The sequence below is a fragment of the Tenrec ecaudatus genome, chromosome X, assembly GCF_050624435.1.
Source record: "Tenrec ecaudatus isolate mTenEca1 chromosome X, mTenEca1.hap1, whole genome shotgun sequence".
Lineage (NCBI taxonomy): Eukaryota > Metazoa > Chordata > Mammalia > Afrosoricida > Tenrecidae > Tenrec > Tenrec ecaudatus.
The window spans coordinates 144,221,808-144,236,974 of NC_134548.1; the positions used below are offsets into that span (position 1 = coordinate 144,221,808).

The 15,167-nt window shown below is 43.6% G+C and overlaps 1 pseudogene; it reads right to left on the minus strand.

Moving 5' to 3' along the window:
• Window positions 1–13,427: 13,427 nt before the first annotated feature.
• Window positions 13,428–13,888, minus strand: LOC142433762 (protein phosphatase 1 regulatory subunit 14B pseudogene; annotated as a pseudogene).
• Between the last annotated feature and the right edge of the window lie 1,279 nt (window positions 13,889–15,167).

The window sequence follows — 15,167 nt, forward strand, 5'->3', positions numbered from 1 at the left end:
ACCAGGAGTTTGAGAGGAGGGAAGCAACTAATCAGGGTATTGATCAAAAGCACCTCCTGCAGCTGGCCTATAGGTTTAGAGCCCGATTACTATGCGGGCATAGGACTGTTGGCAGGCAGGTGTTAGTACTGGAGGCCTTGGCCCCAGCGGGAGTGCTCACCCACTACTGAACCAACTTTCCTGCCTAATATGTGCCCTCTTGATTCTGCACCAGCTTGGAGATGGCCAGTCCTGGTGCTATCAGAAAGACACTGAGGAGCCAGTTCACTACAGACCCCAAACTCCCTAATTCTGCCACCACTCAGTGAGCATGTCTGGGCACTCCCAATCCTGGGTCTTAGAGACCTGCAAAGTTCCCACTCAGCCTTCCCCCAATTATGTTGAGTGAGTGGAGTTGATTAGTGGTGAGAGATGGGCAGAGGGCTTGACCCTCACCACTGTGGTACTGAGTGGCTGCTACCTAGGTAGCACCCTTCCATGGTGAAAGAGAATCTAAAACTTCTCTCTCCACCTTTTCCTGGTTATTTGGTCAGTTTCTTCCTATGGCAACTTTACTCAGAGGAGGCTCTTGAACCCAGGCTGCTGCAATCTTTATGCAGCTCTAAAAGATTTTGTTGAGAGAGGGCTCGGCATGTTGTTCTGTTGTACAGAGGGTCCCAGTGTCCGGCACCTAGTCTTTGGTAGCACTTTAATATGTGTAAACATAGAGCACAAATGCAGTGTTCACACAATGTCCAAATCACATAATGTCCTGTTTCATGTATGAAAGGAACCTTCTTGGTGCTGTCGGATAAGTGTGGAACTGCTTATTGCTACGTTGGTGGCTGAAACGCACTAAGGGAGGGTTGAGGGTGTCTGCTCTCTTAAAGATTTATAGCCTTGGAAACACTCTATAGGGTTGCTATCCAAAAGAACAAAACCCAGACCCAAAAAAGCCTCACCTCACTAATATTGAGTCAATAGTGACTCATAACTGGACGGCAGTGGATTTGCTCGGGCTTGGGAGTGTTGTGGATTTTCAGTGATGCATACTTGTTCATGTGTCTTAGGACTCCTTGAGACCGGGCTGACCGTGACATTTCGGTTTGGCTTTCTCTGTGACAGCATTCCCTTGCGAAGAGCAGTGAAGCCAGCAAGGGAGGAAAAGGCCGTCAAGAGTAGTTTGTTAGAACCGAAGCTACAGCCCTCTCCAACAGGCGGACTTCTGAAAGGACAACCCGTCAAAAATACAACACAAGCAGAGGGCGCTGTATTTTCTGTATACAGCACCCGGCCCTTTCCCTCAGTTGTCCTCCGTTCCCCAGCCCACACACCAAGGATCTGCCCCCCTTTCATCGTTAAAGCATCAGGCCCCTTCAATCCTTGGTTGGACGAATTATACGGTCTTCTTCCCACTCAGAGTGTGACGCGAGTAGCGAGTACCTTTAATTGATTTTAAGAGAATGCCTCGTTCTCAGATTATTGGTCTGGGCCCAGAGAGTATGATTAGTTTGCATTGCCCACCACACAATTGGAGGACAGTTCCTCTCAAGGATTTTTAAGAAGGGTTGGTCTGGCTTGGCTCCAAAATCCAAAGTGCCCTCCATGGCACACTCCAAGCCACTTCCCTGGCCCTGAAATGTAGGCGGGAACTGTGGAGTTGAGCACAGGGAGGGAGAGGCCAGGCTGTGGTCTCTGCAGGAAGGCGCTAGGGCCTAGGGAGGCAGGGAGGGACTGGAGCCCAGACAGAGCCCTAGTCATGCAGGGCAGTTGTGAACCGCACCAGTGGGAGCCTGAGAAATTCTGAGCATCAGCCCTGAGAAGTCCCATCTCAGCCTGGTAGCTTTTATGTTTGGCATTTTTTTCATTGACGAGACCATGGGCATATGATACGCAAACCAGGGAATTGGGTTCCTCAGAATCAACTAGATTTGAGGAATTTACATTTCCCCAAGTATTCTCTGAAGGAACAAATGAACCTCCCACCAGGATAGGGGATTTTGGCAACTTTGTGTTTCTGATCACAGATCTCCGAGACTGTCAGAATAAGGGTGACTCTGTCTTCTGAATGACGTCTTTTTCTCACGTTGCCTAATACTTATCCCTGTAGACAATTGGCCCTCAGAGGTCATGGCCCTCTTTCACATTACCTGTAGAGGAAACCAACTGCACCCCCCTTCAAATATAATGGGTATTGCAGCCTTCTCCTCACCCCCTCTTCTTCTTTGCCTAGGGCCACCCGATTACTAAATAGATCTATACACGCAAGGATTTAGAGTATCTTGTGAGTCCTTTGTGTGTACGAAAAGACTGGGAGCACAAACACCCCTCTGAATTGGTAGTTCATTGAGGGTGCCTTGAGACTCTTTTGATGACATCCATTAATTTCAATGATGCCCTAAACACCCAGAACAAAATTTACTTTCCCCTCTCCCACAGGATAGCTTTATAATGTATGGCAAGGTGTTATGGGTATTAGCTGTTCTTTGGGTCCATCATTGGTCAATAACGGCACATTGTGAAAAAAGTGTCGGGCACGGAGTTTATTACACATCAGAAATCACCAAAGGTTTGCTTTAATGGTCTAATAAAGCTCTGTGTGGGCTTTCCAAGAACAACTCGGACACCTCTTCCTGCCACTTTATGCATAAATTACTGCATAAAGAGCTGGTATTTATTCTGAGCTCCTTGAAATTCTAATCACTTGTATATACCTCCCCAGGCCAGTTGTCTTTTGAAATTTGGATTACTGTACTTAGAATTGGCTATTCATAAGTATTGAGATATACAATGTGGAGTGCCACACATGTGGCCCACTTAAAGAGTCATTGTTCCATTTCCCTTGTTGTTTAAATGTTTGATAATGATTTTAAAATGACTCGGCAATTTTCTTTATTTTATATGAGTATCCATTATAATATCTTCTGTGCATGTTGAATGAATAGTTTTTTTAATTAGACAGATATGGTTCCCAGGAATCATAGGCAAGAAAACCCCTAAAGATGTCATCACGTGAAGTTCTCCTGACTTGTCCTACTGGGGGTGGGCACTTGCATGAGGATGAGCACCTGCAGGTGTACACACACACACACACACACACAAAATCATGCATTCTTCTTTCTTTTCCTAAAAAAAAATAGCTCCTGAGGATGGCTCTCTGTAGTCTTATTTGATAGCACACTTCTGTTCCATTCAGTACAATTTCAGTAGTTTCTTACATCTACTTGGTTCTCTACTTGGTGCAATTTGTGTTTGCTTTGCTTCATCCTGCAAGCTGTCCAGAAACATCTGAAGAAGCTTTATTTGTAGCAAGGCTCATGTCACTTCCCACTTTGAGAAGATACTATTAAAGTCCTCACCTCAATTGGTTCTCGTCATTCTGTGTGTAGATTACCATGGTGATTTAATAACACGTCCTACTTTAAGGTGCTGTGATGGCACCGTGGGTTAGACGTTGGATTGTTAACCACAGATAAGTGGTTCAAACGCACCAGCCACCCCATCAGCGAAAGATAAGGCTGCCTGCTCCCCTTGAAGATCTACAGTCTCTGAAACCACAGGGTCCTGCTGAGTCTGTGGCAATGGGGTTCTGCTTTAAAGAATTCCCCAACTCATCCCTATTCCTAATCATCAGATTCACACTGCCAAGATAACTAGACTACAATGACTGATCAGGCTATTATTATTTTCAAAAGACTTCAGTGGTTCACTATTGGTTATAAGGTAAAATGATCCATGTCCCCTGTTGCTACTCCACCAAATTTGCCCTGACATTTTTCTCTAGTCTGGCCCCAACCTATCTTCCTCTATCAGAATTTCTCCTATGGGACCCCTATAATGTCTGCATCCGCCTCTTTACCTCTTCCTGCACGATTTCTGAATCCAGAAATGCCCTATATATAATGTTATCTATTTATATACTTATCTCAGCCTTACCCATTATGAAGTGTCCACATTTACTCCCTTCATTGGTCCAGTATCTTCCAAGCCAGTACCTCCTCTTCTCTTGCCTTTGTGCTCCTCTGAAGTGAGCATTGATTTTAACTCTGATTTTGAATAACAATTTGTGAAACTGATGTTTATTCTCTTTTACCAACTGCATACGTGTGTCCATTCCCAGGGAAGGACTATTAGGTTCTGGGAGCAGAACTGTGCTTAATACTTCCTAATACTCCCCAAAGCATCTGACACATGGCTTCAATCAGAGTCAACTAGATAGAAACACGTCTGGCTTTCATTATATATATATATATTTACCAGATGCATCAAAAGAGAGAAAGTTCATCTAAGTAGGTTGACTGGAGAAAAAAGTTCATAGACATATGTTTATATGAAAGAGCTTTATAGAAAATAACAATGGTATATTGAGAAAACATCCAGATCAATTCCATAACTCTGATATTAGTCCATATTTCTGATGCCAACTATAAATTCCTCTTTGGACTCATGGAACACATACAATGACACAGCATGCAGGAAGATCACAGGCCAGGGGGTGGAAAGTCCTGTGGATCTAGTGGCAGTGGAAACATCTTAGCATGTGGCTCCTCTAACTCCAGGGCTTTGGTTCTAACAGCGTAGCTCCATGTGGCTTCTAACTCCAGGGCTCTGGTTCTATCAGCGTACCTCCATGTGGCTTGTCCACACGAATGTCTCACAGGGAGAGTCTCTGTGTGTCCTGCCTTCAGCGAGCTATTTATCTCTGTAGTGACTCAAAATGAGCCCATCAGGCTGAGACCTGATTGACAGACTAAGCTCCACCCCTTCAGTCTCAATAGTCTCAAGTTGACACCAGATTATGTACCTACCACAATGTTATTTTCCATTTTTATTTCAGATAAGCCACCAAGATCATAGTGGGTCCTCAAAATTATGTGTGATTATTAATTTTAAGTGTCAATTTGGCTAGGTTATGGTACCTAGTTCTTGGGTCCAATGCCAGTCTAGATGCTGCTGTAGTGGCATGCGATTGTCATTTAAGTCGGTTGACATTAAGTAAAGCGGATTATCCTCTGTGATGTGGAGAAAACTCTGCCAATCAGTTGAAGGTCTTAAAAGAACATAGAAGTATTTGATCCCGTTCCTTTAAAAGGATCTCTTTGTCTCTCTCTTGGCCTCTTCATATATACAAACATCCAGAGGTGAGATGCAAAATATTTAACAACCTATTCACTACGTTGATGACCCTTTTTTAATTATAAAATAACTCGAATGCTGAAGGCTAGCTTATTGTTTCATACAGTTAATACTTCAATAAGAACAATAGAAGAGGTGCAGAAAACAAGAGTATAGGAGTTTTAAATATTAATGGAAAGATTAAATAACATCTGACAAAGAATAATGATATTGTCATGTAACAGTTTTCCGTACCGCTTCGTGATTGACGTTCTCATTTGCAAAGTTCTCCTGATTTTATTGCAATATTGTTCTGATTTTGCCGGAGCATCATCGGCTGTGTGGTTTAGCCTTGACCACGTTGCCCTGTAGGAGTGGAAATCCTTCTCCTTTAGCGGTAGGCCAGCCAGACAACAGTCGGTGTGCTTGATAGATTAGAAAAAGGTGACTTCACTGAACGTAGAATGTTCATCATGGGAAAAAACCCTTCTGCTTCTGCTGAATTCACAGCAATTTTTCTGGCAGTATTTTTAGCTCTTTGAACGCTTCCAGGAATTGCATCATTCACTCTTCACATCTCGTGGAAATTGGGGGCCTAAGACAAAGCTGAAACAAATGTCACTGTGTCACCCTCTGGTTGTGCGGCACTTTTTCACGCTGCTTTGTTTGCTGAAGTAACAAATGCAAGAGAATAAAGATCTAGTATCTCACCAAAAGTATAATGAGTTTTCTAAAATGAACAGTACAAATACGCATCCGTCCAATTTTTAGGCTTATGGCTGGAATGAACATTTCTATGTGTACTTAGAGTACTCTTGCGCGGAACAACATTAGAAAGCAGTAAGAAATGTATGTTTTTTATTTCTACCTCGACAGCCCACCTTAGCCAGAATCCTGATTTGCAAGGCCCATTTAACAACCGGTTCGCTAAACTCAACAAAAGATTAAGTACTGGTTCTCCCGAACTGGTGTGAACCGGTAAAATCCCACCCCGGGATAAAGACATCCGTCTTACTGATTTTGTGTTTTCTTTCTTGGCTAAAACTGCTCTGTAATGATTTAAGGAGTCCTGGTGGTACAATAGTTAAGGGTGTAGTTGCTGACTGAAACGTCCATGGTTCGAGCCCATCAATGGTTGTGTGCGAGGAAAGGCCCACCATTCGCTCCAGTAAGGATGTGTAGGCAGTTCGGCTTGGTCACATGGAGTCGCTGAGTATGATTAAGCGGACTGTCACTCAATGACAATTGTGCTTGTAGGTCAGGAGGTGGAGCACATGGTTTTCCCTTGACCGAGGGCCTCCCAGTTGAAACTGCTCCCGCAGCAGCATGGAAGAAAGACCTGGTGATCTGCATCCGTGAAGATGCCAGTCCTGGAAAACCCTGTGCAGCAGTCCCACTCAGAAACACACGGAGTTTCATGAGTCAGAACCCGCTCGACAGCAACGGACTTGGCGCCTGTGACAATGAAACATGTACTTACTGACACAAAATTGATAATATTGTCCTCCACTTTTCCTGCCTTCTTAAATGACCCTGCCCCACCCACAGAAACCTCTCCTACAAAGGTATTAAAATCTGGTCATCACAGGATTGTGCCCCTTCGTCATACTGAGTTTCAGACCCATCCTAGCACATTCGTTTGGGCCTACTACTCCTTGTTGATTTTCCTGGAATTCTCAAATTGATTTTTCTCTTTATCTTCACCCACACGTCTTGATTTAGAAGTTGATGATTTGCTCATCAGTTGCCAAAATGTCTTAGGGTTGACCTGGAACCCTCCTATTGGTTACATGCCCTTCTTTACTCCAATTACAGTTAGCGACATCCCTGGAACTTTGGGGAGCCGTTAAAAAGGTGCTATCTAGCATGTACTAGGCTTATCTCATATGGGAGAGCTGTCAGACAGCAATGCCCCATTGCTCATGCTGTAGTTAGAAGCACTCACCACTTCCAGCGACATCCCTCTAGACAGCCAGAGTCAGTATTGTTCTATTCTTATCTGTGTTGTTCCATGGTTAACATACAGTTTCCACAACCTTGGCTTATGCAGTATTCAGACAAATCCATACTTTCTGAACAATTTGTTTTATGTGATGTGAATGATGAAAAACCTGATTCTGTGAATTATTCACTAAGCTTAATATAATTTAGAAGCATTTTTTACATTTCTTAAATGGATTTCCTCCATTGTGAAACCTAAGAGCTGCTTGCTCCTGCATCGGAAGTAAAGAAATTAAAAGTTCAACCTCAGCTAATGATTCTAAACTCAAAGTTTAATGTTCTCAACGATTTTACACTGGAATATTTTTAGAGACTCAGGAAGTATTATCTTTCCAGCACATTGTGAATGTTAGTTCAACTTTGTTTAATTTTCTGTGCAAAGCTAAAATCAGAGCTAGATCATCAACCTATCAAGGCATGACAGTCGATCTAAGATTTAATAGTGTAAAATCACATCTTGATTAAAATATTCAGAGCTGGTTTCATATTATGAGTACACGACCCTCACTGAAAAGCTACTAACATTTTAAAGACTCCATCTTGGGATGGAGAGAAAATATAACTGAAAGGAAGTTTTTTAGAGCCAGCGAAAACTCAAGAACTAGAATGTTTGGCTAGAGGCGATACACTATCAGCGATGCTAAGGTAGTCCAAGCCAAACATGTTTTAGAAGGCAATCTGTTTTTAATTTAAACTGGTCAACAATTCGGGGTTTAGGTAAAACACTCCTATGAATGTGCTACACTGCAATAGAGTACAGTCTAATGTATCCAGATGTTGTTAGCTGTAAGTACCAGAAGATCGATATAAAAATGTTTTAAAAGAATTCAGAAACTAAAAGCATGGTCAGCAGAAGAGAAACAGAAGCAAAGCATCTGCATTCAAATACAAGCATTGTGTCTGTCAAAGGATTGTTCAATAAAATGCAGTCTCAGGGTTCAGGTTTTGGAAAAGGAGAAAAATGAAGAGTCAAGGTACAGACCAGGAAAAACTTTGTGACATATCTGACAGTGGTTTAATATCCAGAACATATAAAGAATTACAACTCTGCAAAAGCAACCTCCGTGTTATTAGGGCTCCAATAGAAGTTCAATGTTTAGAAAATGAGGATGGCAAGACATGTGCAAATCTGCTTGATACAATTGATGTATGGGTTGTTCTAAGGGCTGTAAGAGCCCCCCCCCCCAAATGGTCTTATCATATTGTCTAGTGATGCTCTTATAATTTCCTTACCCTTTTAATTCCCCCAAATATTGCAATGTACTTGAGATGGCGTTGGGTGCCATCCAGTCGGTTCCGACTCAGCGCTACCCTGCGCACAGCAGAGCGAAACAACACATGGCCTTGCAGCAGCCTCACAATGGTTCCCAAGCAGAGCCCTTTGTCGCAGCACTGTGACAACGAGGCCCTCCCTCGTGTTCGCTGCCCCACTACTTTTTCCAGCGTACTGTCCTGCTCCAGGGACTGGTCTGTGCTGACCATATGCCCAAAGTCTGTAAGGCGGAGTCTTGCCATCCTTGCCTCTAAGGAGCACTCTGGCCACACTTCGTCCCTTTCGCATTGTATGCTGCTTTCAGTGTTCTCGAGCACCACAGTGCAAGCACATCGGTTTTTCTGGAGTCTCATTTATTCAGTTTGCAACCTTCATATGCATATGAAGCAATGGAAAAATATTATGGCTTGGAGCAGCCGCACCTTGGTCCTCAAAGTAACATCCTCGCTTGTTCAGTACTCCAAAGAGGTTTTGCTTATATAAATTTACCTAATTCAACACATCTTTTGATCTCTTGACCCCTGCTTCCATGAGCATTGGTCATGGAGCCAAATAATACAAAGTCACTGATAACTATACCTTTTTCCCTGTTAATCATGATGTTACTGATTGGTCCAGTTGTGAAGGTTTTGTTTTATTTACATTGAGTCATAATCCATAGTGGCAGTTGACCTTGGCCTGGTATGGAGTTGAATTCCTTGCCCATTGTGTAGCCAGAGGAAGTCAGGGCTGGCTCCTTAGTCATTTTTTCCCCACATAGATCACATCTACAGGAACCTCCATCATTCTCAGGCCTGCTCACAAATTGCACCAGAAAAAAAAAAACAACCCCCACATAAACACATACTTTCAATCATTTATTATCTGATGACTCGGCACTACCAGACTCATCCATGATTCCTCAACCAGGTCATACCATACATCTCTATTTTATAAATGCAATCATAGGTAGCCTTCTTAGATTACTGAATGTGGGCGTAGGTGGCAAAATTCATGTCTAATAATATCACGAGGCATGTTAGGTGCATGCATGCTTGATTTATGCCAGAACTTTTTGCATGAATTTGTCCTTTCTACCTGTTATATGTGTGTGCACATTATATACTTGGACTGATATTTGCCTCAAATATGATCTATTCCAAGGTTGCCACTTGTGCTAATCAAATCTGATCACTCTTCAGAATGTTGTCCCTGTCCCATATGTCGTCTCAACGGCTAACATCAATTATAGAATCCAATTATAAAGTAAGATCCTTGCTTGATTGCAAAAGGCACATTCTTAATGATATTTTACTTAGCAAAGGCATTTTTAGAACCATATTCTGACCTTTGAAAAATATTTGTACGTAGAATGTTCTGTTCTGGGTGGAAAGAACATTGGAAACAAGGCTATTCAGGGAGAAATTGAAAGTCAAAAGTCCCTATGTGTGAGGTAAAAAAGATAACTGAAAGGGGGGCTTAGGAGATAAACAGCCACCAAGGTTGAGGAGATCTATAGACATATTGGCGAATAACTATGGACTCAGACTCTCAGAGAGTTTTGAAATTGAGCACATTCTCTCCCTATCTCTTTAGTCAAACAGTCAGAGAGCACGTTACAACGTGACTGGGAGGAGGAAGGACTTCAATATTTGGCTGTGAAAAACGTGCATGGCAGGCAGACAAGTGGGACCTGTTGAATCTTTCCTAGACCTGTTTCTGCTCGAGGTAAGTTCTCCATCAATGACATGGTGTATATGAATTTTAAGGTGGTATTTCCAAAACCCTTTGTGTTCTAACCCTCTATTTCATTCTATTATCAGAGGGGAAAAAATCTTCAAGTGTTCTTACAGAGGACTTGAGTGACTTGAGAGGAAAAACCAGTACAAGTACAAGAGATTATTCCATGAATCGAATCCAGAGCAAGACGAGCTACCGATTAGCTTGAAGAATAAATTGATATTGAATCTGTGCACGCAGGTACAGCGAAGTATGGACCAGCTGGCTGAACTTAACACCAGGTAAGCATGGGTTGTCAAGATTTAATGAAAATATTGCAGATAAACACCAGTCATGTTGCTAGCATGCTCTGCACTGTTGTGAAGGACTCTCATGACGACTTTTGTCCAGGCTGTCAAAGAACATGTGTGTTTTCATACATTTGTACATGATGTTGAGCTGCAACCTTGAGATATATAATCTCTACAGAAGTCAAGGTCTCCTCCTTTTCAGAATTTAAAATCCAGGAAAGGACTTTGTAACTTAAGAAACTAGGTACACATTTGGTGATTTACAGTAAATGAAAAAGAGGGGGGTGGTACAGTCATGTTTAATACTGAACCCTGATTTGATTTGTAGGGGACCAGGGAAGGTGTGCTCAAAGTTTCTGAATTGTGGTTGGGCTGGGGAGATGGATGCAATCTTGCAGGTAAAGGAAAGGAGGAGGCAAGGGGAAGGAAATGTGTCCCTCCAGCTGTGTCCAGGCACGACTGTCTTGGACTGATTATGGCCCTTGAGATAGATCACTGCACTTCTCCATCCCATTCTTGCTACACAGATTTCTCCTTCCCACCTCTCCCCCGGCCTGGTGTTACTAGTCCTGGGGTACTATAATGTCTTGGTAAGTTTCTCCAAAATGTGGCCAGGTCTTCATATTATTAAACAGATAAGCTTTGCTTTATTTGTCCTAGGGGTGGTGTGCTGGTCACACATTGGGCTACTACCTGCAAGGTCAGCAGTTCAAAACCACCAGTCACTCTGGGGGAGAATGGTGAGGTTTTAAACTCCTATTAAACAGTTAGTCTCAGAAACCTTCAGGGGGCAGCTCTATCTTGTCCTATTGGTTGGAGATGAGTTGGCTTCAACTCGATGGCAGTGAGTTTGTTTGTTTTGTGTTATTCATTTCTTCTGTTTTGAACATGACATTTGTTTTTGCCTGGGTCCCTTGACTGATATAGAGGGTTTATTTAGAGTCTATAACCTGGCATTATGGAAATGAGTAGGGGCTTTCTAGGGAGAGTGGCAGAGGAGAGAGAGAGAGAGAGAGAGAGAGAGAGAGAGAGAGAGAGAGAGAGAGAGAGAGAGAGAGAGAGAGAGAGAGAGCTATTTGTGGAGGCACAGGAAGCAGATTAGGAGGGAAAGACATTGAGAATGCAGGAAGACCATATACATAGACTTCAACACAGGCGTGAGACAGGTACCTTTTACAAAACATATGAAAGTTAGTATGACTGCAGCCTACAGAGCTCAGCCTTACGATGTCATAGACCAGGTCACGAGTTTGATGCCTCGGAAGAAGAGGTACCTTTATAAATGACCATGAGCTTGCATTGAATTCACAGCCATGAGTTCAGAGTTTAGTTATCTCTGGTAAACAAGGGTTGGGAGGTTCCCGTTTATCAACCCTGAGGGACAAAATAGTCTCATTTTGAGAGTGCCACAAATAAGATATCTTTGGGGAAAGTCATTTCACTTTAAGAGGAGAGGTAGAGAATGTTAGAGGGGATAGCTACTTGTGATGGCAGAGTTCTAGAACAGGGGCAGTTAGGAGCCAAGGCAGTTGGGAGCAGTGTGAAGATACCTGGAGATGAGATGAGCGCTCTCTCGGTGCTCCGTATCTGGATGATTATCGGGAACTACGGATAGGTAAGGAATGGTAGACGTTGTACTGACCTAGGTTAGACTGGGGGGAAGGGGAAGTGCTGAAGATAGTCAAGGGCAGGGATATCAAGTCGTTGAACCATCTGGCAAGGAACTAGGTAGATCACTTGAAAGGAAACGGGTAAATAATATTTTGCTTTGTCATTTGAACTACTTCAGCATGTGCTAGAAAGCCAGGTGGAATTATGAATGGCTTGGTAACATGGGAAAGCAGCGATCCAATGATCTTTCCAGATCCATTCCTTGTGGAGTCATCCTATTAGTCATTCTCATCCAAACCCACAGTGCCTGGAGAATGAAACAACTACCATAGAGCAGTCACCGTGTGACAAGCTAGACTATTTAGAATAACAAGCACATTTTATTTATTTTGTTGGACTACAGTTTCCCATAGCTATGTACTTAATCAGAAAGTCAGTATACTATTCAATAATTTGATCAATTGTTTTTCCATAACATCAACACAAATTCAAGAACTTTCCAGCAGTACTGGTTTAAGCCGTAAGTGTAGTGTGACCCCCTTGTCTATGTGACTCCAAGCAGCGCAATCTCATGTGGTTCCTCTGCTGTTTTACTTTGATACTAAGGTATGGGTTTCCTGTGCTAAATGTTTTTAATGCAATCAATTACAATCATCTTTCCCTAGGAGATTATAGCTATTCTTAAATTCTACGTATTCTGCTGTCGTATGCTTTCTTTCTTTTCTTTTTTCTTTTTTGGTCACTAATGCTCAGATACTTCTGGGATTTTTTTCCTATTATGTATTTTATAGGGAGATCACTTTAATATTTTGCTAAAATGTTCAAAATGATCTTAAATGGTGTTCATACAATGATCAATATTTTCAACCATGTCTCCTGGTGTTGCCGTTGAACTTCTGGACTCTCTAGCTCAGCTACACGTTTACTTTCATTCAATTGCTATCTCCTCTTCTGCTAGTTCCTTACCATGTAATTATTGTAGCTTTATGGTATGCTGTCGGGTAGCAATAGTTTCTGTTCTCTGTGAAATTGCATTGATTCTTCTTACAGTTGAAGGTTGGAATAAGTCTGACAGACTCACAGGGAAAAAGCTAGCTCAAATTTTACTGTTGATTATATTAAATGTATATTATCATTTTGAAAAATGTTGTCAGCCTTACAATGTTGTTTTCTCGCCAGGGGTCATGTTTTCATGCCGTCCTTTATGTCTATCAATACCATGCTTAAATTTTTTTAATGTCCCATCTGTTTAATAACAATAATAAACCCTAAAAATAGACAACGCGGAGGCAAGGGATGAGGCCCCTGGGTCAGGGGCATGGGAAGCCCTGCTCATGGCACCAGACCCAGCAGCAGGGCCCCCTGAATATTGCTATTGTTACGAGGTCGGGGTGGGGGGGAGGCAGCGATTGTCTTGAGGGAGCCACCGTTCACTTGGGTCAGGGACCCTCCCTTCTGCTGGGGGTGCTCAACTTCTGCATGCCCCGGATCTTGTCCAGCAGGCCAGAGATGAAGGCCTCCGTGGGTTTGTAACACTCAACCAGCAGCTCCTTGACCCTGGCTTCGCTGGTGTCCTCACTCTCCACTTCTAGCAACCCATCTACATCAATCTCCAGACCAGGGATCTCCTTTTCCTGACAGTCACAGAGGCTTGGGAACTGCTCCAGGATCCACTCCTCCAGGTTGAGACGCTTCCATAGCTCCTTGCCTTTGTACTTGACAGTGAGCTTCCCTTGGCGCCCCACTGGGCCTTCTTCATCCCAGCCGCCCAGGCCCTTGCCCGCGGCCCCAGGAGGGTTCTGAAAGTAGACTAGACTCAAGGCCCTGGGCTGCCAACTGCCAGTTCAAGGCACCAGAGCTGCCAAAGCCCCGCCCCCCCCGAGGGGCCACTGCCCGCCATGGTAGCCCTCAGGGCCAAGTGCATGCGCCAGGCCCCTCCCTGAGCCCCTGGGGCTTAGCTCCTTGGCTTGGGTCAGCAGGGCTCTGAGGCTCAGGCGGTGGCTGGGGTACCCGGGGTCAGCTGCAGCACGCGGACCCACGGTCCTGGCCTCAACATGCTTTAGTTTTTGTTAGGGTGCTAGAGGAAGTTTGTGCGTTTCATTGATGCTACCCTGCACCCTGACTGGCTTGTCTCCTCCCTGAAACCCCTTTGTAAGGGATTTCCAGTTGCCTACAGATGAGCCTTGGGGCCCCAATGTGCACTCTCCCTCATTCATAATGATATGATTTTTCGTTCTTTGATGCCTGATTCCTGATACCTTCAACACCTCGTGATCGCACAGGCTGCTTTTACTTCTTCCATGTGGCCTTTGTTGCCTCTGGGCTGGTTGGACGCTTGTTTGCCTTCAAGCCTTTAAGACCCCAGATGCTTGATAGCTATCTCTTGATAGCTGGGCAACCTTAGCATTCTTCATCACACTGTCGTATGCACACATTTGTCTTCAGTGTTTGGATGGGGTAGGTGATCACACAATGATATGGTTTTTTTGTTCCTTGATGTCTGATACCTGATCTCTTTGACACCTCATGATCACACAGTCTGGTGTGCTTCTTGCATGTGGGCTTTGTTGCTTCCAAGCTAGATGGCCGCTTGCTTACCTTCAAGCCTTTCAGACCCCAGATGCTCTATCTTTTGATAGCTGGGCACCATCAGCTTTCTTCACCTCACTTGCTTATGCACACAGTTGTCTTTAGTGATTGTGTCGGGGAGGTGAGCCTCATGGAATGTCAGTTTCATAGAACAAAGTGTTTTTTTTTTATTGACGGAGTACTTCAGGAGGCCCAGTGTCCATCTACTACCTTACTACTAAATCTATAAATATATGCACATAGATCTTTTTCCCCATCATCAGATACAAATGTATTTACACATGTCCATGCATGTATTTAGGCCTCTATGTATGCCCTTTGCCTCCTACTTCTTTCCTCTAATTCCTTTTGCTTTCCTCTTGTCCCACCATCATGCCGAGTCTTCATTTGGGCTTCAGTAATTCCTCTCGGTTATATTGCCCTTGATCACTCCCCACCAGTCCTCTCACCCCCTCCTTGCCACTGGTTTTGAATCACTTATTGCTGCCCTGTCCCTGAGTTGGTTAAGACCACTTCCCTTCACACACACACACACCCCCACCTCCCACTGCCCCATGCCCCCCTGAAACCATCAGTCCCGATATTTTCTT